At 34.9% G+C, this 26,842-nt stretch overlaps 1 protein-coding gene across 2 annotated transcripts in view; it reads left to right on the top strand.

Annotated features, from left to right (window-relative positions):
- LOC139776376 (uncharacterized) overlaps window positions 1-26,842 on the top strand; it is a 205,741-nt gene that overhangs the window by 65,375 nt on the left and 113,524 nt on the right. The window lies entirely within an intron of this gene.

Raw genomic sequence — 26,842 nt, 5'->3', positions numbered from 1 at the left:
TGTACTAAGAGTAAAATCCGATACGCACGTATCTCACGGACACCCCGTATACAAGACGAGTCGTGTATCGCGATGTATTGTTCCCGCGATATTCTTTCAGCGGTTATATGGCCTTTTTATAGCCCGAAGCGAACGACTCTCGCGAATAGGACGGAGACCGAAGCTCGCGTGGAATCCGCAGAATGCCGGTCGCACGCCATTGTTGTGTAAAGACGAGCGCCGTTTCGGTATCAAAAGGCGCCTCCATTTAATGCGTAAGCGGGAAATAAGCTCGATAAATGCGCCCGCACGTTTTCGAGACTGACGGCAATCAGCCGTTCCAGAAATAACTAAACATCGCGTCGCCGTGATGCAACGTTTGCAAGAAACGCTGCATCTGTTATTAATCAACGGATTGCCTTTTTAACCCATTGCGGCACTATCTCGAAGTAGATTTGACATAGTTTTTTATGATAAATCCACCTTAACTTTGGTGTGTATAGTGCAGATTCTATTAAAAACTTTGTATTTTATAACATTTGTACTTAACTTCTTCTAAAAGATCATTTATCAGCATGTTTATTTAATCAATCAACTCGAAGATGAGATCGATTATTATTATTATATAACACTCTAATTAGATCTACGCATGAAATTATTAACACACATATTTTGGCGATTCACTGATTTTATTATAGAGAAGTTTATTTTTCCAAATATAGGTAGTTTAGAATAAATCGCCGTTCCGAGTCGATATCAAAATTTCATGATGGCACAAAAGAGAGACGTTAAGGGCAAAGCATGACCGCCTTCTTCGCATTTCGAAAGAACGATCACGCACAGGCTGTAAAAAGGATTTTACCTCCTCTCCTCCTCCTCCTCCTATGTCTGAGCGAGAATCACTGCGAGCCTCTGACGACTCTCGAATCTTCCGCGGTTTTCTTGTCTTACGATGCTACGATCTCCTCGGCTACGTGTCTGAGACTAAAAGCCTTTTCCACTTGTGCGAAGTACGGTGCTATTTGCCGCATAAGGAGGTAAAGTACATAGAATCTCGCGAGAGCAATACTAAAGGGAGCAATACCAGATAGATCCAAAGAGCCTTTCCGTGATGAAAGCTCTAATAATTAGATTTCGCGTACAGTCGATTATAATTCTTAATTCTTAATTAATTTTTCTGTAATAAAAACGACAACATAAAGTTATGTGCAGAACAAATGTTGTCACTGAGGTAAAGCTTTCCTTATTTAATTTTCCTTTAGCTTAATTCCTTATTTTATAACCTTTTCTCCTTAAAAATAAAGAAAATGGCAAGAATGAGATTTGAATAGAAAAAAATTGAAGATACGACCAAATTCTTACGAAATAAGACTTGTATTCTCGTCGGATATTATCTATTAAATTTAATTAGTTAATTCCAAAGTAGGGTCACGTCAAAAGTTGACACAGTGAAATCTCTATTTTGGTTTATTAGATATATATCTCACTGTGTTATCTTTTAACGTCACTTTACTTGGATTACTTTCTTTTCTAAAAATGTTTAAATTTATATTTGTAAGAAATAAGATACTCCTCGCAGATACCAAACTACAGAAATTCCGGTATAAAATTCAAAAACACTCTCTTCAAAGTATTAAATATGAAAATAATAGAAAATTAAGCTTGTTGTATGCAATGCAATATAAGGAGATTGATGGGCCAACAATACGAACAAAGAGAAGATGTTACATTGAGTTATTCTCAAAATATTAAGGAAATCATGTAAACGTTTTGACTATACCAACAATAAGTCTTCTTTAGTACACAAAGTGATTTGCATGGAATAAGATTAAAATTAAAAAATAATCATAACGGAGTGAATAAATTAACGATATAAATTAAATTAAAGTTACCACAAAACTTACATACGTTAAGAATTTAAAATTAAACATAAATGTACAAGCATAAGGTCAATAAGAGGCTATGACAAAGGATAGAAACATTGTCTTGTATATAAAAATTAAGTTGACAGTTAATTGAGTCATGATAGAGAAAGATATGTTTTTTAATCAATTGTTAAAAAAACATGTTAATTTAACTTATTCTTTGTTCGGAGGCGAGAATATGTTGGTCCAAAGTATCCAGTGAAATTTTGTCACGTGAAATTCAGGTCAAGTAATAAAATTAAACTTATAGTCAAAAGTATATAAATGCAAAAATCCGTAGGCAGAACTCAAAATAAAGTGGCTCTGGGAATATAATAATTAGCACCTAGTGTAGCAATATGCAAAATATAAGAAATAAGTTGTAAAATTAATGAAAGCAGAACTTACATAGATGTAAAGAAACAAAAAAAGAATGTGTGTTATAAAGTTTGTTACATATGATTATAAAGTTTGTTGGGAAGAAATGGCGAAAAATACAACTCGTTCATTCCGCGCAATCTGGCCGTCATTTCTAGAATCCTCGAGCAACCGTAGCGATATGGGAGCGCAGATAAAAGAACATCCTTATCTTTTCACGAAACGCGAGCGATCCTTTGCGAAAACGGGTTTCAGGAAGGACGTCGTGTAGCGAGGCAAGTTACCTCGCGCGAAGGGTGCTTTTGCGAGCTCACGTCGTCATAAACCCACGTTGCTAACTGCATTACGAGATTTTACGCGACAAAAAAACTCGCCCTTTAACATCGCCCCTCTCTCCCGCATCGCGTGGACAGTCACATTAAATCCCGCGATTTTTTACCGTGCCGACATGTTCCAACAAGTCGAGCCCTTCTGCATACGCCGGAGGTAACTCCTTCGTGTATTACGCGCTGCACGAAGTGACATATTCTTATGAGCTATGTACCTCGTTAACCCTTAAATACATGCATTTTTATGTTATCGGAACAAACTACGGGGGCTGTCGTATCCCCGTTGCATTAAAGTTTAATGAGAAATCCTGAGAGCTCTTCCCTAGCAAGAATTTTCGCAACTTTTTTAATTACAACGTTAAATATCGTTGCAACTAATAGAGAAAGGATTAAGATATTAAAATTGATACTGGCTTCCACGGCGACCGTTCATCTGCATAAGAGGCCACGTTGATTAAAGGTTACCGTTATTGTCACATCTCTCGAAAATTTCGCGCGTACCGCGAGTAAAGATTCGTTTGAAAAATCCGATAATTCACGTGTCGAATGCGTAATAAGTGATTTGCATTTCTCTCTGTTTTACGGTCGCATTCGGTAAATTCAAGAGAGAGAGAAAGAGAAAGAGAGAGAGACAGAGCTACCAAGCCGATTTCTCTGATAGCGAACCGGTCCACTATACACTCTCATCGTTTCTTGTTTCCTATTGCTCTTTCCCTCCCTAAATCCATCCCTTTGTCACGCTCGAAGGGAAACACTTTACAGAGGCTCTTCGCCAAGCGAAATTTTGTGGACGTACGTTTCCTAGGCACTTCCGGCTTCCTCGCATATATACTACACGCAATGTATATGTACACATGCACGGCGCGTGCATGTACATACGCGATGCACCGTCCGTAAATTCGCAAAGCAGAACTGGCTTTGTGGAGACATGGCCTTTAACTTCTGGTTTTAAGAGGGTACACTTATGTTTCTCGCAGCCTCGTGACAAATTTACATGTCGAGCAAATGGGATTGTAGACTAGATCGGATTAGAGGTAAAACTTGACTTATTTACCTAAAGTTGCAGACACTGAATACAACGGTAAAGAGCTCTTGTGCTTTCTGCGGTTCAGAAAACACTTTATAGTATTAATAATATACTATAGTGAATGTGCTTTGTTACTTGCTGCACGCTAGTTATTTAATATAGTATTTATGTTATATTATTAAAAAGTACTAACAATATATTAAAACGATATTTTGCTGAAATTTAAAATTATTAGAATTTCGCGATCTCCTCCGTAGTTTTGCAGAAGAATTTAATTTTTGACTATAGTAAGTTAAGAGCTCTCTCTCTCTCGCGCGCACGCGCTACGCGGGAACACGATATTCCTTGGAATAATAATACAGCAGATATAGAATACGGTTATAGTACCGTCGGGAGTTACCCGCATAATTACATTCCATTCAACCGGCTTTAAGCCGTGGAAGCTCGCGGAATGTGCGACTCTGTGACGTGCGTGCGCGAGCGCGCTTGGCGATAACGTAAATTTCAGGTATATAGGCGAGTTGCTGCGAATTAAATCTAACTGAATACCGTAAGCAGATTGGCTCAGGAAGAGTCTAATAATATCTTCTTCGTAAGGCGGAATCCGTATTTAACCACAACGTAGGGAATGTTATTTCATTTTGATGGTTCGCTTCCTCGATTCTGTCGCTTCGAAATAATTTCTGATCATTGAAAAGCATATCTACGTATTCACTTGTAGTTGTAACCCTTATAACTTATAATATACAAGTAGAATATGTGTAATGTTTATAGAATTCCAATACAATTGTTTAATTCGCGAATCCTCCTTCTGCTTCTATATGAACAACGTTGTTTCATCTTTGAAATTAGAAAGCGCGTGATATCGGAAGGGATGAAATCGAAGAGAAGGTGGAGACGTGAAGGAGGAGACGTAAAAGAGGTCTCACTTTGATGTCTCGCTGGTCAAGCCACGAAGCGCCGCGGTTGACCGCCGATATAAAGTTTTATTGCCGAATTCCCTTCGATCCTTTCCAACCCTTCACGCCATCCCCATACCCATCGAAAGCATCCTTTCCGCGTTCCCGTAATCCTCAAAAGTTCGCCATCGTGTTCTCCCGTTTCTTCCTTTTGACTATCTAGTTTTCAGAGAGAGAGAAAGAGAGAGAGAGAGAGAGAGAGAGAGAGCACGGGGTAAAGCGATAAGGTTGAATGCGCATTGTGTCGCGAGTCGGCGATTGTACAGGCATGAGGATAGCCAGCTGAAAGGAGAAGCGTGGCATTGTTACGGGTGACAAGACGTACGAAGGAAAAGAGCAAGCGAGGATCGAAAAAGAATAACACGTCGCCAGCATCAGACATCCTGGACGCGTATCTTGCGACTTCTTGATCCCACACCCCTTTAGGAACATCCGCGGTATTGATTGCATCCAGAAAATGCAATTAAAATTTTTTGCGGATTATATTCGGAAAAATCTAATAATACATGACAAATCTAATAATATGATAAATCTGGTAAACTATGCAAATTTAGCGACTGTCTCATCACTTCTCATTTTCGCAAAAGCTTCGAATCTGTATTAAAAAGAATGTTTTATTAAGAAAAAGGTTCAAATAATTTCGATAAAATTTAAAATTATATAATAAAAATAAAGTAAGTGAAAACATTAAATAGAAGTTGATATAGATATTGTTTTATTAAGAAAAAGGTTCAAATAATTTCGATAAAATTTGAAATTATATAATAAAAATAAAGTAAGTGAAAACATTAAATAGAAGTTGATATAGATATTGTTATAAATATAATTTTCTGACTTTTTCATATCAAAGAATATTTATTGAATTTATCAAACACAACATGTAATAAAAGAAAATAAATAGAAAAATGTAATATTATATACTAAACGCTATTATAAACATAAACTATCAATATAAAGAAAAAAGAAATTATTATGTTAGTAATAATTATGTTAGTAATAATAACGATATTTTGACGTTTAATGAAGCTGTTATTGGGATTTTATTAATTATAGTTATAACTTTTGCAAAATTGCCGTACGATTCCTTCAATATAACGCGATTTTAATTTGCACGAACTCCGAAGCCGTGAATTTATGAGGACGATGAAACAAACGGCGATGTATCGTCTAAAGTCTAAACTTTTTTATTAAACAACTTCTGTATTCCCCCAAATAACATCGACCAACGCGAACACTGATCGCAAATGTTCTGCGTTGGTATCGAAGCCCTCCGATGTAATTTTTATGGAACTTTCTAACACGTTCGAGTATCTTTTAATTAATTGATAAACAACACATAAAAACAACTTAAAAAGCAAGTATTATGATGAAAATAAGTGAAGCACTAATAGTGATTTTGCAGATATATGAGCAGATTACCTACATGAGCAGATTGCAATATTCGGTATTAATTATAATATCATTAATTTAATTATAATTTAATAATGATTGTATTCATAATTGTTTTAATAGAGCACAAATGGTAATCGCATTAATATTAGTTTAATTCTAAAACTGTTTATATTTGTACGTAGAAAGACCCATCTAGACTATCACTTCCCATTGTTTAATGCAACATTAATATTTAAAAATTGTGGATCTCTCAAAGTAATAAAAATTTATTTTTAAAAACCGTAAAATATAATTGCTCATCATCAATGTGCTAATACTGCTAATATTGGTTTAGCCAAAAGAATCTGCTTCGATCATTCTCTTTCTCGTATGCACCTTGTCTTATCTGAAGAATTTAGATGCAAGTATCGACGAAAGGATATCGATTGTTTCGAAGGCAAGCGAAGACAGACGTAGCCACCGAGGGACGCGACCGGAATCCTTGAGACATCCTCGACGCCATCTTGTCCCTTTTTCTTCCGATCGCGCCGCCCGCTGATTACTTATTCTGTTCGCGTATCCCGGATAATGGAGCCAAATTATAACCCTCTGGGATTACGTTATCTATCTATCCGCGATATCGAGGACTTAGCCCGACCTTCAACCCTCACCCTTTAGCTCGACTGAAAAATTTATTATTGGCCTATCCTCTTGGTGGTAAAAAAGATGTCGAGTTGGGCCCGGGAAGCGGGAAGAAAAAAGGCTTCCTTCGACTTGAAAGATTCGCGAGATCCTCGGTGCTTCTTTAGATTAAATCTTCGGGATATTTAATTTAAGATGCCCCCGCCGATAGGGGACCATATTCCAGAACGAGCCATCGTTTTCTTTATCAAAGAATATCCGATGAAAAACAGAAGCAAGGCTTTCCATTTCTTTCAGAACTATTGAAATAATATTACATGTATGTTTGTGTATACATGTATATATGAGATATTAATTAGTATGAGGCTCTCTCATTCTCATGTTTAATACTGACTTCTAATAATTATCTTAATAATACATATATATAAGCGCTAGTTTCGAGATAATTTTGTTCCTTTCAATATCAATCCTCTAGGAAACTTATTTTTCTTAGGGATTGACAGAGTTACAAGTATACCGCTAATTCTCAGCATAATAATATATGTACTTTGTGTAACCAAAACAATGGAAAAAATTGCACCATCAGTTTTGCGCTTTTTTTCTTTTCCCCTTCTCTCTCAGTTTCTTCCTCTTTTACTCCCTTTCTCTTTCTCTTCAAGACGTAAGCAACTAATTTTTTAGTACATTGTCAGAAATAAGAACAGGAGATAGATTTGTCATTAAATATTCATGAAGCACAAATCGCCACCAAGAACAAGTAATCGGGTCAAAAGTTTAATCCGAACTACGGAAATACGCGTGAGTCGTAACTAATTGTAAGATGAAATTATCGACATCTTAAAATATTTTCCATCGCAAACATGTAATAAATATTCAATTTCCGTATATAAAATTTCCGTACTACTTATTGCCAGACAAACTTTTGCGTAGATTCAATAAACTTTTGATTTGTTCGAAATCATTACTTGTAGATTTAAAATTCTTATTAAAAAATAATTATTTACATCGTACGTACTACTTAATATTATAAATAAATGTATGTATAACGACATTGTTATAAAATATTATAAAGATTGTCTTTTTTATTTGACATTTCAAAAGTGAGAAAACTATATCGACCATATAAATTTCTTTTTGTTAAAAAAATTGTGTAACTTTTTTGAAAACTTTTACATTAAATAATAGAAAATAACTATCAAAAATAACCATGAAAATCAAATCCCGATAAAAATGTGTCATACTAAAGAAAGATATTTATACTACTTCCTAAAAAAAAGACTTAAAACTATGCGACTGCCTGTGTACCTATTATCAGTCAATTAATAACATCAGCAATAGAGAAGACTGACATCGATTGTAGGACTTCTCAACATGGCTGATCGAGCGACGGATTCGTCAATCAAGCGAAGGGTCGCGTAAATTATAATCGACAGTGGCTTCAAATTGACTCGCGTAATTATGGAAATCAGGCGTTGCGTCGCGTTGCGACGATGCATGCCGCGCCTAACAGCCAAATGTCATTCCAATCGAACGGTCTTGACAAATCGCGATTTCCGCTTAGAAATATCCGGGCGGCATCAATTTACATCGAACGACTGATCCATCGCTAATGTGAGTGACGGCGAAGTCGTCTACATCGCGAGCCTCTTCTTTTCGTTTGTCGGCATAAAACAATCAAGAGAATTCTAAGGGTTCATTGACCTCTTACTCTCAGAAAGAAGAGTTTTGTTTGCTAAAAAATAAACTTGTGTCATGAATGTTTTATAATCTGCTTTGCTTGTAATGATATATGTTGATAAAAATATTTATGAATATATTCTCTCTCTCAAGAATTGCTGATGAGATCCTTTAATTAGATAAACATATTATTTTTTAATAACTGTTTTAATAATTTAGAAAATTTATTTTTATTTTTTAATTATATGAATGTATGCTTTTTTTACTTAGTCTCGAATTTATTTAGGTTTCTTTCAGAAATACTTTCTAAACCTTTTTGCAGTTTTTGCCAGTTAAAATATTACGAACTATCATTATCCCGTTCATTTATTTAAATATTTTTTCATTTATTTAAATATTGGATATAATTCTTTTAAAATATAAACATTTATTCTTCGAATAAAAAAAACGCTTTTAATTTTCTATTAAAAATCTATATTTTCTTCCCAGTCGGGTCGTTTTCAATTTTGGCGATGTTTGCCAAGTCTCACTCCCCATGAAAGGACGACGCTTTCAACGCGTTGAAATAATGCGCGAGAGAGAATCGCGCGGACATTGCTGGCCATATCGACCGCTTTGGTTAAAAGTTACAGCAGATGCTCGGCGGTGATGAATAATTTTCAGAATCTGTCCGGCTCCCGGCGCGGCGGCGAAAGCTCCATCCTTTCTTTTTGGCTTCGTCGGACAATCCCCCCTTCCCCACCTTTGTTCTTCTATCGCGCGCTCTCATTATGTACCCGCGGGCGCAATTCTTCCGCTCCGCTTTCTACCGCTTTGCACCATCCATCGATCCTTTCTTCATCAATATTTTTTTCTTATTCTATTTCTTTCCTCGGACGAATCACCCATTCTCTTGACCGAAATGCGCGATCAATATTTGTTTCCAAGAATGAGCTTCAAGGAAGCTAGAGATACGATAACTAGCAAATTTAAAAAATCTCAAGTTTTAATAGAAAATCAAATTAGTTGGAATAATAATTTGTTTTTAGATGGATACAATCACATTTTTAATAACCACAAATATATTTCAATCAATTATTATTATTATTATTATTACATATAAAGCATATTTATCTTTAAATAACCGCTTTTATTTAGCAATACTATGATCATAATAAATTCTAAAAGAGATAAGCTAATACGAAATAATTGTCAATTTCAAAGATGCGGAAAGATATTAGTAATGCAATTCATTTTAGTTTAGTAGTTACTTCGTTAAATAATCAAAGATAATCTCTCTTTCAGCTAAAAGAAATTAAACTTGACATAATGCAATAAAATTTTTATATAATTTTTCATTAATGTGATAATTTACAATATTTTTCTAAATATTTTAAAGAGATTAATAAATCGTCAAGTTCAATAGACTGTAATGCTTTGTCATATCATAAATAAAAAATATTTTTAAAGATATTAAGTGTCATAGTGAATTAATAACCTAGATATTGATTCCCCGATCATCGTGTGCGGAGGAATAAATTTAGCAAACGGAAGTAAGATGCGGTAGAGACCGAAAGATTACTGGCGATTCTTCAGCATTAAAGCGAATGCGCATTGGCTCGATCTTCGATACGATTCTAGATCCTTTCTGGATCCTCAAGAACCCTCGACTCCTCGTCGACATTTCCGAAATCCTGGCTATCCTTACGGCTAACAGCAACGAGAAACAGTCGAACTTTTACCGTCGGCCATACATAATTCAGGAGTACCGTTCGTAGCCGCGAGGAAGAAGGGTTGGGAAGTCAGGAGTAGATGATATGAGGAGCGGAGGAGGAGGTAGAGAGAGCTGGAAGACACCTTGCTTTCTTGCAAAATAGAAGCAACAGCCAAGTGGGATCGTGTATCTACTCGTTGCAAAAGAAAAACAAGGAAAGAAAAAGAGAGACGGAAAGGAGGACAGAGACAGGATATCGATTTCGAATGCCTCAGTGGCGTAACTTTCTAGGCGAAAACTGACATTCAAATGGAGAAAGAACGAAAGCTTTCTTAGAATTTTATGGGATGTTCCATGTCGGCTTGATAAAGATTCAATATCGCGCTAAACTTTCAAAACCTTTCCTGTTTAAACACTATATATACATCAACTTTTTTACCCTATCTGGAAATATATAAAAATTCTAATGATCTCTTAGCGAGTAGCCAATAAAATATACTTAATTTCTTTTAACATATATCTATAAGATATCTTTTTATTTATCTATTTTTAATTATTTTATTCTGTTTATATTTTCTCGATTTCTCTTATCATACAATCATTCTTAAAGATAAATTAATATTTTAATGATAACGTAAATATTTTAATGGTTCTCTCATATTTATTTTCAACTTTTGATGTATCTGTCTGTAATTTTTTTGTGGAGATTCTGTGGGCATGGACTCAGATCGCATGCGATACATTCCTGACAAGTTCATCCTGTTCATTCCACCAGGTCGAGAGCGAGACTCAATTCAGAGGAGGGAAGGAGGGGGGGGGGGCAGTAGTCGGGTCAGGAAGCAGCGGGAAAGTCTCATTTATCGCCGGGTCCGTGGGTCGTGCCGGTTTGTCTCAGTATTTCTTCGGGGGTAGTTTGAGAACGGGCTATAACAGACCTCCGGAGTTGTACTGGCGGCATAGACGCCGGGAATACCGGGGATGGGGATAGTAGAAGCAATTCACTCTAGCGTGGCAGAAATATCGGTTGTATATATCGCAAATATCTCATCGTGCTTTCCTATCCATTTTTTTTGATCTCCCTGAACGTCCCTGAATTTCCGTCGAAAAGAAAAGCACTTTGAGACAATGGAACTATCTCGTTCTTACATCGCTCCTATCTAAGACCCATCTATCATATTCTCTCGTTGCCTTCGAAGTATTACGCTATATTCGATATCGCGCAGGAAAAATGGTGATTTAAGTCATATCTGTATGATTTTTCACACATATAATTTACACAAAATCATTTTCTTCAAAAAATAAAAGTATTATCGCGACGTGCTCAACTTTCATGAGAATTTGTGTGTAGATGAAAACACTGCATATGATTGAAGGATGCAAACTTCCGAGAAAAGTAAACCTTGCAACCCTCCATCATATGCAAAACACTATGCATATATAAATTTACATGAAAATTGGACACCTCGTGATCATCATAAGCCTTCCTGGTGCGATATTGCGTATGAACGCTATACAATAATGTAGTTCGTTGAAGTCGTCTTCAAACTCACCCCTATGTAATTATGCATAAAAAATGACTTTCTAAACATTTTATATTATTCAAAATATATCCAAAAAATTTTAATTAGTAACTAATGCGCTTAAAATAAGGACAACTTAAGAAACATTTTCTAAGTAATTCCCAAGAAAAACTTTCATCTAAAGTTTTATTGTTTATTTCTTAAAGATTAATTCCATATTTCAAACATTTTCAACATAGATTTTAAAGCAACTTAAGTGTCTTTCGCAAATTCATCGATAACGTTTTAAAAATTGCGTTGAAATTTCTGAAAAATCCAGAAAAAATTAACCATAAATTCTTCCATATCTAAACAAATCCGCATATAAATTGTATATCTCTTAATATTTTTCCGCAAGCACATTTAGAGAATGGCCTACAAAAACGCTGAGGAAGGCAGACGCGAGATCTAAAGGATCAGCTTTGTATATATGTTATCGGTTAGGAAAACCCCCTCCGCGAAGGGATCGAAGGCAAAGAGGTCGGTTTCGGTCCATGCAATATGTATTGACGCGCAATATTCTATTGGCGTTTTATTGTTATGCCCCCTACCCTTTCATGTCTCGAGCCATCCCCGGTCCTTCGAAAGAGTTCTGCAGGGAGCATTTCGCCGTTGTCCTTGAAGCGTGGCTTTATTTTTATGCGTCGCAAGGCGGAAGTGAGCAGGACAAGAAGGAAGATTTCCGAATGGTCGGGGGGGATGAGTTTGACCTCGTAATTTTCGCCGGGGACACTTTAGATCGTTCTCCTATCCCGTCGTCTGGCTTCCTGTCCTCACCCGTTTCTTTACTTCTTTCTCCGCCCGTCATTACCACAAGTATCAGAGAGAGATCATCTCCTGGGAACAACCAGGCTACCCGAAAATAGATTTACTTTATGAAAACCGGCGACGCATATTACGGAGCGTCCGTTTCCGATGAGACGACAATACGCGACGACACGATGATTCCGCGGTAGGATACGCGTCATTTCCTTAACTGTCCCCCCAGGAGTGGTCGATGCACTCCGCAGAAGGTATTCGCTCGAGAGTCGTGTGTAAGCAAAACGTAATTGTAATTGCGTATTATAGGTATAGCATTTAAACGGAGATAGAAATACAGCGTGCGAAGGTACGACGAGCTAATGTTGAAAATATCGCTGTAGTCAACTTGTACTTCTCATCTAAGAATCTGAACTTGTGAAAATCGCCGAAACTCTCGAAACTTGGCTCTCTTCTAAATGAATATTGCGATAACCAGCGTGCTGCCGGGACATGTCTTCGGGGAATCGGGTACCCAGACGATATTCAACAACATCGTAACCATGTGCTACGGATTAAGATTACACTTTTAGAGATGATTAAAATCTATGGCACTTGCTATATTGCAAAATCTATTTTCATAATTTATGTGTTATTCATTATATCATATTGTTGTATGGCTGAGTTTGATATTAAAGAACGCAAAGAATTGAAATAATAATCAATCTATTTTAATCCGAAATAGCTGTCGTCTTTGTTGCTCATCGTAAAAAGTAATAAACTAATTAAACAAAATGTATACTTTTTATAATAACAATTGGTAAGCTTCATTGTGTGATCTAACTTTTATAATAATAATTACAATATCGCAATTAATTCAATGGTTCTGTAATAGATAATCCTAATAACTTAATTTTAATAATAATTGGCATAAATAATTATTTAGGAATAATGAGATGTTTATCATTTGCTCTCTAAATCTGAATCAGTGAAAAGTCACTGAAGTGGCATACTTTACACTGATATCAGTGTAAATTAAGTATCCCACTTCAGTGACTTTTCACTGATTCAGATTTAGAGAGTGCCTTTTTAGTTTTAAACTTTATACTTAGCTTACTGTAATAACATAAATTTATCATGCAATTAAAATTTAACGCTACGACATTTCAAGAATTAGCTAAATAAAAAGATTAGTCTCCAATTATATAAGCTACTTTTTGTGCAACAGTTCTTTGATCGAGAAATCTCTCCGATTCACTAATTGCCTCTAAAATGAGAATGAGAATAGCTCTCGGAATCTTTAACAATAGTGCAGCTAATCTTCGACCTCGTTCAAAGTTCATTATTTTAATTGGAATTCTCGAGTCGAAGCTTTTCCTCAGAGTTGAAAACAATTGTGCTAAAAAAGAAAAGGTAAAACATAATTTATTGTTATAAAACTTCGTTGCGCGAGTGAAATTTATTCAAACTCATTTCTACAATCGATGACAAAATTCTACTGTACGTATTATCATTTTTTAATACTTAAGTTTTAATATCTATTTTTTTTCAATACTTTATTTTTCTAATATTCAAATCTATATACGTATAATTTTTAACTCTAATAGAATTATTGTTTTTTTTATTAATTTTTATTAATTAATTTACATTGTAATATCAAATCTTTTATTAATGTCACCCATTATATTTCAGCAAAATCTCTATTTAAGTCTTAATTATTAAAATATTTCCATTCTTCAATACATTGAATAGTGCAAAAAGGTATGGTGTTGAATAAAATTCTCATTAAAGAAGGATCTATCTGAATAAATCAAAGAAACCCTACGTAAAAGTATTTCGAGCAACTCAAGACTTATTCAAGTCTTAAAAAAGTTCGAAATCGATCTGTCCACGAGTCTGTCTGATGGATTACGGTACAGACGTCGAAATTTAATTCGAATGCTCGCTCGTCGACAATTGAGATGGAAGTGAGAGGCAGAGCAATTATCGTTAGCGGCTCTCGGCGGCTTCTTGTTACCGAAATTAATTCAATTGCTTCAGCGGTCCTCGGCCGTTGTAGCGATGGATTTTCGGCCGATTACAACAACAGAGCTTATCTATATATCGGTCTGCTGGCCGATGCCGCCACTGTATGTACCAGATGGTGTATCGACCTGCTTATATCTTTATGAAATGCTGTGACGCATATACAATGCTGCTGAAATTGCTCGAAATCTTTCGAACAACTTCTGAGATTCATAATACCCTCTTTGTTCATCAAAAGGTTGAGATAACAGTACCGAAAGATTCGAATATTTCAGTATATATATATATATATATATATATATGTATGTATATAGTATATATATGTATATATATTATATATTATAATATAATTTAATATAAATTTAATTTATATAGAATAGCTTGTCAATAATTACTTTTCAAAGAAAGTCTCTAATTGATATAAAATACGATAAGTGCAGCTGTCTTTCAGTAATTTTTTTGTGTTCGCCTTTTTTATTGGAAATTGCAGCCCACCAAAAAATACACTACTAATTAAATTACGAGCTTTGTGCTCGTGAATTCGGAACTGACAAATTTTCGGATCGACTCTTCTTCGGATTCCAATTAAATTTCGCGGCTGAAGCTTGTCTGCGGGGATCGATGCGTTGGGCAAATCCTTTTTTTCTCGCGTCAATTAAAACCTGTCCTGCGCGCTTTGAAAAGTCCATACCATTCCCTTCCTCTGTTTCTGCTTCGACTTCAACTTCGGTTTAGTTTGGCACAAATTTAGAAAAATCAACTTAAATTAAAATAATAATTAAATTGATGGAACTTTCTTATTGAATTTTGCTCATTAATCATTTTTGTATATAATATAAACACATACAAAAAATTAATTTTCTTATAAAAATATATAGAATTTAGAAATTTGCACTTTTTATGAAACTGCCCTCTCTAATGCTGTTCTAATTTTTTATATGAATTTTAAAATAAATAATATAACAATAATCAATTAAATAATATTAACGCTGCATACTAACAATATCCAAATTTACCTAAATGTATTAATTTTATATCGCTATATAGTAAAATTAGATATAAAAATATCACATATATATATATATATATATATATATATATAATTCGAAATCAAATAAACCCCCATCCTGAATGCATTATAGAAGGATATTTAAATTTTTTCTTTTGAAATGTAAAGTGTTTCGCTCGCATCATCCATCGCGGTTCTCTCCTGGTAGCAAAGGTAGGTGAGGGGTGATCGAGGGACATATCTTGGGAAAATTGACGAGGCGCGTCCACAATCACACCAGGGATCGTACATACGCCGAATAGCAAGTTTAACTCTGCGCTGTTGGCGCGACGGAAGATTTTGCTTGAGCATTCCGACTGTGTCTGTCCGCGTTTCTCTCCCCCTTAGATCGAGAAATCGAATTCCGGTTGAGTACACGACCTTATACTCCTCTATATCCCGCTTGCCGTCTACGCCCCCCTTGTTGCCAACGCGATTTCCGCGAAAACCCCATCAACTACCACCGCGTCGCATCCACCTCCATCTTCCACCTTTTCCTACTGCAACTCCTACTGATTTAGCGAAAAGAGCGAGATGCCAGTTCGCGATGTGCTTATTCACGGTGCATACTGATTTCTGCGTATGTCTTTTGCGCTTCTTTCTGTTAACCGATTTCTTTCGAGCGAAGTGACAATTTTTTACTTTCAGAGGTTGACTCTCGTGAAACGTTATTACTCTATGTAGATGTCTTATGCAAATTGTTATCAATAAATCAAAGATTTATTTTTTAACAAATAATTTTATATTTTGTGGTTACAGATAAAAAAATTGTTAAATTTATCTATCGGTGTTCTTCATGCATCCGGAGTTTTGTAGAAATAAAAATTCATAGAAAACATCAGAATCTAGGATTCTAACAATAAGTGGAAAAGAAAGTTATTTGTCAGACAAAGTTACGCTACGTAATGATAATTTTGCATACAGTAAATTCTTTCGCGCAGTCATGTTTTTCAATTTCTCTCGACTTTTTCGATCGCTCTTTCGTTCGAGCTAAGATATCCGCAGAATTTATCCCCTTTGTTCTTCTTCTGCGCTCATCTGCTCTTCATAAATTACCTATCGAAAATTGAGTCTGTTTGACCTGGGCCAATCTCTCTCTCGGCCTTCTTAGTCTCCAGTTTAAATGATAATGGCCGGAGTATACACGAGGGACGTTTAAATCCTGCCGCGCTGCTTTCCATAAATAATTACGATAGAAATGGAGCGGATTCCCCAGTGATTCGGACCGGAACAAGTTTTATTTCTCGATCATCCGGATCGGCGAGGAGTTCTTGCATATTTTCTATGCACGTCTTCTGGCGAATAATTGAACGGCCGCTCTCTCCCTATCCAGGAAAGTTCAAAGAAATAGAGTAGCACCCTCGAGGTGCTTCCTAACGCTGATTAACGACGGGCCCGTAATTTCTTCCTCGTAGTCGGCGTCCACATTGCGTTTTAATCGAGCTTAATGGAGTTCTTCAGATCCGTGTGTTGCATAATGTCCGAGCGTTATGAATTGAATATGAAAAGACGTTGCTTCGAATATTGTTTCTTAATTACGCGCGTTAATTAAACAATTTACATTATCTATAAAAATTTTTCGAAGAAAATATTATTTTAAAGGAAAGAACTGTTTCATAGAAATTATCTGTGTCATTCATCTATTTGTATATATAAATGATATATTTTGTAATTATTTATGACAATAATATTAGGGGAACGGGGGGTAGCCCCGGACAGTGGGTAGCCCCGGACATTATTAAAATTCAAATATCCCGCGTATGGCCATTGTTTAAACATTCTAATATGCCCTTCTGCGTATCTCGACATATGCAGAATGTTTAAACAATGACCATAGATACGCGGGATACTTGAATTTCAATAATGTCCGGGGCTACCCATTGTCCGGGGCTACCCCTCGTTCCCCTAATTAAAATTATAAAAAAGAAAAGGCTACATATATGAAGATAATAAATTATATAATTAATATTATAAATAAGTACACGTATTTTAACGTTAATTTAATTTATACTATATAAATACTAGATAAATATTATATTAGAATAGAGATATAATGATTTATTAAAAATAAATAGTTGTAATATGAGTTGTCAGTTTGTAATATCAAGAAAAGAATTTTACCTACGTACCAAGTTTCATAGAAAACTTGAAATCTTCGAAACTCAGGTTACCTCTTCGCAGTATGAAAGTGACGATCTGTCTCACTCTTTTGCGGAATGTGAAATATTTTCTATTGCGAAAGCTTCTGCGAAATATGCGCGCGCGCGAGAGCAGAGTACTGCCAAGAAGATTTTGCACGTCTCAAGCATGCATCTTGCTTTTCTTCTCTTTTCATCAAGTCTTTCACTTCACTTCCACGTAAATATGGATTGCAACGACTGTAGACTTAAAATAGATATAGAAACAACTGTTCTCACGCACGAAATGCTATACTAAAAACAAAGAGGACCCCAAGATTCTAGAAACATAGAATCGTAGATGTGTTGTGCGATTAATAATATAATACAAAGTCTTAGAAATATTTTTCTTTCAGCTCAAAAACTCTCTTGATTTACTTTAAAGTAAATTTTTTGCTCTGCAAATTCCGATTGATAATTGTTTATGCCGTAACTTTTTAATAGTCGACATTAAATATGTTCTAATAAAATCCTCTTAAAACTAGATAAAGAATAGAATGTTGCTAACCAGAAACTTCACAATTTTAATCATATAAAATTATTAATCATTATAAGGGAAACGTAGTAATCGGTCAAGACTAAATCTTGATTGCCTATGTCTTATAATATTATTTTTGAATGAATTTTTACAATTCTTCGCCTTGGCAAACCACGCGCCGTTACTTTTGAACATAAAATTATTAAACGAAAAAACCTTAAACGGGCAATAAGAGCACAAGCGTGTCGTTAATAAAATTATTAATATAAATATAAAATTATTAATATTGATTAAATAATCCTCGATAAATATGATAATTTCAGATTTCACTTCATTGAATTGAATATCGATAAACATTATTTCAACCTTTCCAGCGCAAGATTTCTGATCGTCCCACATAATTTATAAATGGAATATATCTTTCTTATTATACATAGAGGAAAGTCCCCTATTATGAGATAGGAATCCTAATATGAGATGGCGGAGTTTTTTCATGGTGGGATCAACAGATGGGGCCTATATAGGGCCTTTTAGCTTAAAATATCTCATATTAGGATCCTGTCTCATAATAGGGGACTTTCCTCTATATCTTTCTTGCTCATCTTTCTGCTATATATAAAAAATTAATAATAATACGTTATAAAACGCGGATTTACGCAAAGCCGATTGTGGACCGAACGATCTCCTTCAATATAATATTATTTCAATAAAAAATATATATTCCTACATGGATATATATTCCTACATGGATAAACAGCTGATAAGAAGCGAAAGCCGAAGTTATCCGGTTAAAACAAGAGTAACGAGAGCACCACTTCGCCGACTGCAAAAACTGCCGGGAAACATTTGCGAGGTCGACCGTGTGCGTGCATTTAGATTGCAAAGATGCTGGATAGAGATGAGAATAATGTCACATAACAAAAACGAACGTGTTTCATCGTAATACATGGTTCACGAACGACTAAGTTTGGATACTCATTTGGAAGCTTTATCTTCAGAAGCTTTATCTTCTTTTTGTTAAATTTAACAAAATTATAAAAAATTCATATTGACAGTAATACATAAAGCGCAAAGCTAGCAAGCTGCATTTTATCGATCTTAATTAATTATATTAACTTATTAATAAAATAATGTTTTTGAATGCTTTTTTAATTATTGGAAAATAATTTTTTCATTCAAAATACACAAATGGATTTTTATTGGATACATTGCTCAATAGTTTTGCAATATTTTAATAGGAAAATACTGCTGCGATATTCCAGGACATTCACGGAAGCTTGCCGTTGTTGCACTTGTGTGGAGAGATGCTTAGAGGGTCGTCGTATATTCTCGCGTTACAAGCACGAAATACATCGTAACCGATCCTGCCGCGAGCATGTAAGATATACATACGGTACGGCTAACCAACGCAACTATTCACGATTTAATTGGTATCAGTTACGCCTTAACCATGTTGTGGATTATAGGCGATGTGCGATGTATTTTAGGTCGATTCGTTTAGCAGGTTGATGAACTACCTTTAACCCTTACGTCTCGATGTTACAAGCTTTGAACCAAAAGATAATAAATTTCTACACGCGAGAAGCATGTACTTATCAATCTGAAGAAGAGAAGATTCTTTCACGATAACTGTTATACTTTACTAGTATATTATATGTATTAATTAAATAAGAATAATAAGAATGCAAGATATAAATATATAATTGCTCTCGTTGTCTCGTTAGTAAAAATATATCTTATACCCATTTGGAAAAGAAAATAATAATTTTAGTAAAACACTACTTTTATTTTTTACGTTATTCTTGCATGACTCTTGATTAAGGATTAAAAGAAGATTAGAAATTTGATAACGAGAAAAATTTAATACTCAAGAATCCGTCTCATCCGTTCCTTCTCTTAATAAAGTTAATCGAAAGTAAATCGAAAGTACAAAAAGTATACTTTCGCGTCCACTTTCACGAGCGATGGAAAAATAAGCGAAGTTCTCTTGAGAGATCACAGTTGTTTTCTTAACTACGTTATGAAATACAACAGAATGATTATTTTCCCAGTAGGATATCATTTTCTGTTCGGATATAACTTGGATTATATCGGGCAAATATTTGCGCCAGAAAACCGAAGAAAGCTTTGTTCAGGTTTCCTTTTTTTTCTAGTCGATCAGTTTCTCCTTATACTCGCACCGACTTTTCGGCATCCGTCACCCCGTATAAATCCCCTTCGCGAACAGTCTTTTTCGATTTCTTCTCACGTTTGTTTCCTCATCTAGTTTAATGCAATTTCACTCAATTCGTACGTATTCAAAGAGAGAAAGTATAGAAGCGGAAATTCATAAAAAATAGACCGACACAAATTGATGCCATAAGTGATATTAAATAAACCACGCGAAATCTCGCAAAAGCAAGAGTTTAAATATAAAAGCATAACTGTGGTATTGTTGCATAATGTAAAGCACATTACTATCCTTTTAGAAGGAGAACGAGAAAGAGTACATTTATCTTATACAGTTATTATATCTTATTCCGTTGAATATTTTATGTTTCGTATCTTGTCGTTGACAAAATGACTTAAAGACGATAGCGAGATATCCCGACTGGAGAATCAGTATAATAAAGGAAGCATACTCGAATGTGTGATACAATCGCGAGGGACGGAGAGATTCAGGAGGATATAGAAGGATCGCCGGAAGGGAATGGAGAATTCGGTGGTGTGGAAACCGACCGACCGACCGACCGCGACGGGACCACCCTTGCTTTTCCCTCCCCAATACATTGAACCTTCTTTATTTGAGTTACCCAAGCCGATCTTTTCGATCGGATTTTTATCTGGGAAAGGAATGCATAACAGATGCCTGAATCCAGCATTGGAGTGAAATATTATATTAACTTTTGGAAGTATTGTACATGGGAAAGAATTTTTTTATTATTTTTGCTAGAACTGATGTTTGTATAAAAATACATACGCGTATAAAAATCTTCTTTCAAAATACATTTGTTAAATAAAGATTTGATTTAATGTTTATGTCCGTTTCTATGTATATTTATATTTATTTCATATTTTTAGACTCGAAGAATTTGCATTAGATAAATATAAATCGCAAAATTTGTAAAAGCGACAGTTTCTGAAATACTTTACACAAACATTCATCAGCTTTATGTAAAATGCATTTTCGGGATAAATAATTATATTGAAAAATTGGCATTTCCAATAATTGCTCTAGAGCTCAAATTCATGCAAAGATAGACAGAATGCTTATTTATATTTCCTTTTACATGTCATTAATTTTAAAAAATGGTACTTTCTTTCGAGTGCAATGCATTATGCAAACTTTAATTTCCGTATTTTATTTCCCTTCGTATCTTTTCATTGCTCATCGACACAGACAACGGTAATGTGTACCGAGTGTATCGTAACGCGTATTATTTATTACGCGAAATAACATTAAACCGGTTTACCGATATAATTAGCATTTCATTGTCATCAAATTACACTTTTCGTAGCGGTAACTCGGTGCAATTATACCTCTCACACGTGTTGCGTCGATACGAGATACTCATATCAATTACCCTTTGCTCGACCGACAACCGTGAGTGTGTGCGTGTGTACACGTTCATCACTTGTCAAGTTTGCAATTAATCATAATATGATTAATGTCAGGGTTCGCCAGTGCGCTTTGTTAAAATTATGACGTTGTTGCCGCAACAGTAATTAATATAAAGATGTACAAACAAAAGTAAATTTTTATGTAAAAAAATCTTCACGAGAAGAAGGATATTTACAAATATTTTCCAGAATCTTATTGTTAGTTTCCAAATTTTCTCAACTTTTATTCTCAAAAATGTAATATTCAGTAATTAATACGTTCATCTACAAACAACTTGCATTGAAGAAAATGATTAAATAATTAAAGATAAAATTAAAATTGAACGAAAACAAAATGATTTAAATAATTTGTTGTTCTTTTTCTTGTTGTTATTTATTAACCTATATTTTCACTATCATTTCTTTTATGAGCATCCAATTTTATCGAACTCATAATGTCATGCTTGAGCAAAGATAACGAGCAACTCTATAGAACTTCGCAAACTTTGTAAAACTGCGTTTCGCAACTACGCTGCGTTCACAATGCGCGTAGATACACATTAATTAATTCAATTATAGATGAGGTCTTTCATACGAGAGAGGGGGCGGGAGAGAGAAGAGGAAGGAGCGTCGCGCAACACGATATTCTGCAACGGCGCGGCGGCGCGTCGGTGTGCGCGATTACGACGCGCGCGTATCTACATAAATTAATTGTGTGATACGCATGCGATGCGTAATGGGCCGCACACACCGTGTGCGCGGCCTGCATAATAATTGCACGTACATAAACCGAGAAGCCCCCCGGATATAACGTTCGAGTATCGTTTGCTTTACCTACAAACGCGCGTTTGCCGACGGTAATCGTTATCTAATGAAACAGTCGGCCGGCAAATAGAGTTAGATTGAATTTACTGTTACTACTATACGCGAGACCGGAATTTACCGATAAACGCCTGGAATCAATAAAGCCTATTTAACCGTTATTTTACAGTTTGCGCTGATACTTCAAGCCTGTGCAGTCGCACGAATGTGTGGCTCTCTAACTCGTTAATTGCTTGTGGTTTCCTACATGTAAATTTTCCCTATTGTTCATGATCATGTATTATCTACAATTGTAGATGATTGACGCTATACGAAGCGTCTCCTAATTATCACATTGTTTCTCTTGTCTATAATTTTTTCCCTAAGTAGTAAGTCGCGTTAAGAAATATTTTTCCATTTGACATATCATATATTAAACGATATATATTTAACGTATTGTAAGCCAGATAGAAGAAAGGTTCATCATGAGGATAGAATTAGAAATTTCCATAGTATGCTTCCTGATGGTACCGGAAAATTTCCTGGCCATTTTCTTTTTATTCCCATTGCCTTCGTAATATCATACTTACGCGAGAGGCCAATGATATTTCGCACAGCGGCCATCACGCCGAGCTCCAGTTTCTCGTTGAGGTTAAATAAAGAAAAAGAAAGATAAGCGAGAGTCGGAAGAGAAGTGAAACGAGAGATTGAGAGAAAAAGAGACCGGAGGGGGATCCTGAAAAAGGAGAAAAAGTCTACACCGAGAAATTGCGAGAAAACGTGGCAAAGCGGCATAAAAAGATCAGAGTGGAAGGGTGCGTAGAAAAGGACAGTAGCCTGAAGGGATAAGAATCTCCCCGCAAGCTGGCAAATCGGACTTCCAGCTTTTTGAGCTTTACTGGACAAAGTGAAAAATTCTCTGTGCAGAAATAGGATAAGCCCATAATTCACAAAATCTCTTTTTACGTAACTTCATACTGAAAATAAACTTTACAAATCACAGATCTACCTCGTGATTATACCGAATCCTTCGAGTTATCACTTTTGTTGCGAGAAAACCACGCTCGTTAGCCAAAAGGATCCCTAAGGATATTTGTTTAAGCACCGAGACCACAGTGTCCCCCACAAATTCCTGTGGGATTTACACCTTCGAGAATTCTCCTATATTTTCATGACTTGTCGCCTTCCGATTTGACGATTTTTTACCATTTCCCTGAAATTTTGCACCAACTGCAAGATAATCTCTGTTTCCTTATTAATAAATTCATCTTTTCGCAAGATAAGTTCATATTAATAATTTCTATTACATTAAAAATATCAATAATAATAACTAACTGCGATTTCATTGTTATTCTAAAATTAATCATTTTTAATATAATATATATCCTCAACTTTTAAATAAAGAAAACTAAGCTAAAACTACTTATAAAAGTAACGATTAACAAGGAAAAAGTGGACTTTAAGAATCAAACGCGATTAGTTAACGTTATGTAACATTTAATTAACAATTTTATACAAGTTGTAAATTATATATTTTGATTCCACTTTGGGCCATCTTCAACGAAGTGGTGACAGATAAATTAAATAATTTCACGCTCTCCGACGAGCATTAGATGAATATCTCAAGATATTCATCGCCGAGTCCACCTGCACCGCTTCGCTGAAGATGACTGAAAGATAGAATCAAAACGTACGATTCATAATTTATATCGAATTATTAATTAAATGTTACATTAAGCGCATTTGACTCTCAAAGCCCCCTTTTTCCTCGTTATTCATTAATTTTAATTTAGGAATTCTTTAGTTAATTAATTATTTACTTATAAAAAATTAATTTCTTATGAATTCTATTTTTCTCCACTCGCGCTATTTACATATGTGTAGATATCGTTATAGATATCTCTGCAAACTTATTAATATCTTTTTGCATATACACACAACAGCAAGATATTAAAATAGAGAACAATTTATTATCTCTCTTCTGCTCGTACGGCTTACTGTCCGCGTGAGAAAAAAATGAACAACGCCTGAAAAAGGTGAAAAACCGCACGCAGACGTAATTTTAAAGTCCGCGACACGATCCTGAAATAAATGCCGCGGTGCGTCGCATAATTGCCGAGGTGTTCCCGCGCCGTAAAAATGGTGGTCGCGTCGCGAGAAACGACCCGTGAACCGAATAAACGACCGCTGTTTCCCATTTCTCGATCGTAAGCGTAGCCCGCGTTTAAACTCAACGACGCAAAACTTCCGCTCGGCGGGATATCCTCCCGCGTCACTCAAAAATACATCGCTCGCGGCGCACACAGACCGACTAAACAAACCTTGGGTGTAGATTTATAGACGGGCGACACTCCATTGGGAAATCAACATCGTCTGCGCCTTCAGCGATCTCGCGAAGGAGAGCGAAAACTTTTCTAGTTTTCATTGACGACAGTGCCGCTACGTAAAAAGAAAGATGGACAGAAAGATAGACAGACCATCAGATAGACAGATAGATAGATAAAAAAGAGAAAAAGAAAGAGCGCAAACATGACACTATTTATCGGACCCTTAGGAAAAAGTAAAATATATTTATATTTATTTTTATTATAATTATACTTGTATTAATTTAACATTTATTTTCCTTCGTTATATGTATAAATATCATATGCATTTAATAATTAATCTACAAGAGATAATGTATTCTCAAAGTAAACATTATCATCCGAAGAGAAGAGTCGTCAATCGACTTGATCTCATCACCACCTCCGGCTTCAACCAACATTAAAGTTTCAAGCTGCCACTACTTCCCATGGGGGATGAAATGTGGCAAACGCGCGCTAGCTGCAATTTAACCACGTGCAACCTCTCGAATTTCCACCTCGCCAGAATGTCGGATGTTTTGCAGCTTTTTTATCTCATTGCTACTGTTTTTTGTCTTTGCGTTTTTATGTAAGTAATGACAAAAGAATTTTAGTAGAATTTTGGATTTTCCACCTGGATTGTCGTCAAATTTCTCCATTTTTGTCTGATAAATCTTGTCAATTTTGTCATAATAATCTTTAAAAAAATAAAATAATAAGTTAGGACTCTCGAAATTAAAAATCGATAATAGGATGGCTATGAGAGTCAGACGCAGTTATCGGTGCGTAGATGATCAGAATCACTGATTTATTCCAAATATATTACATTCGAACGTTTCGGCTCAAAATTCGAGCCATCTTCAGCGATATTAAATAACGAATAAAATTAAAATATTAGAAAGTTCTCCGTTCCAACGTGATAAGTTTCCTGTTTGGAGATTTCAAGAAACGAAATTGAAAAAAGACTAAAAGATCCATATCTGTAAAAATAGTTTCCTTGTTACAACAAGTATTTATTAAAAAATCTATGGTAACTCACCAAGTAGTCTGTAGAACGAATGCATCGGAACAAGCCGAGCGAGGCGGATATATAAATGTGGTATGAACATCACAAAAAAAGTATAATCTGTACTCAGGGATCCTAAGATCCCGACGGCACGACGCACAAAACGGTATTGACAGGAAAAATGTCTTAAGTCAAAATTATAAACGTGTAAGTCAAGCAAGTAAGAAATAAAACTAATAAATATTCTTTGTATAAACAATGAAAATTTTAAACGTGTAGGTCAAGCAAGTAAGAAATAAAACTAAATATTCTATGTATAAGCAATGATTAAAAAAAATAATTGGAAGATAGTAATAAAAAATATTGTGAAAGTTAAGATATCCCTAATAAACTAGCTTCAATATCAAAGAAAATGATTGTAGTTGAAAATACTATTAAAATATTTTCAATATTATTATATAAATTTCAAAATGGATCGTATGTATAACATAAATTATAGTGCCAATAATTGTTAAACAATTATAACAATTATAACAGTTATAACTTGTCCATATGTGACGACGTGATAAACGAAAGATAGGAAAAGAAGAGACACAATAATACAACAATAGTATTATAATAGAAGAATCATGGCACTTATTCGCACGTGCGTTTCTTAATTTCAACCCCTAGCGAACATGTCCAATAGATATTATAGCAAAAAGAGAAAAGACGAAAAGAGAAAACGAGACAGATGCAAAAAACATTTATTGTCTAATTTTACCTCCATAAACATGTTATGTTATTCGAATAACGTTTCTTGCTGTTTAACGCAAAGAAAAAAAATAGATAAGAAATATTTGCTACTGAAATTAGCAAATGTTCATATAAAAGTAATAATAAAGCATCATATATTGCTATTAATGTAACTAAAGTCGCAAGAAAATAAATATTATGTTTTAATTCTTATATACATATATGTATTTTGTTTATACATACAAAGTATCTTTAAATATCAGCGCGATCTGGATTGGATCAATTTTAATAATACTAGAAAAATAATTTTGGTTAAGTATTAAAAAATTGTTCTTTTTTATTTCGTAATAAAACTAATTCCAAGTGTAAAAGATTTGAAGCTATATCACCGTATC

Source organism: Temnothorax nylanderi, unplaced genomic scaffold (genome assembly GCF_030848795.1).
Source record: "Temnothorax nylanderi isolate EJ_2023f unplaced genomic scaffold, tnyl_v1.0 TNYL_tig0118_pilon, whole genome shotgun sequence".
Lineage (NCBI taxonomy): Eukaryota > Metazoa > Arthropoda > Insecta > Hymenoptera > Formicidae > Temnothorax > Temnothorax nylanderi.
This window is presented reverse-complemented; position numbering and strand designations above follow the sequence as displayed.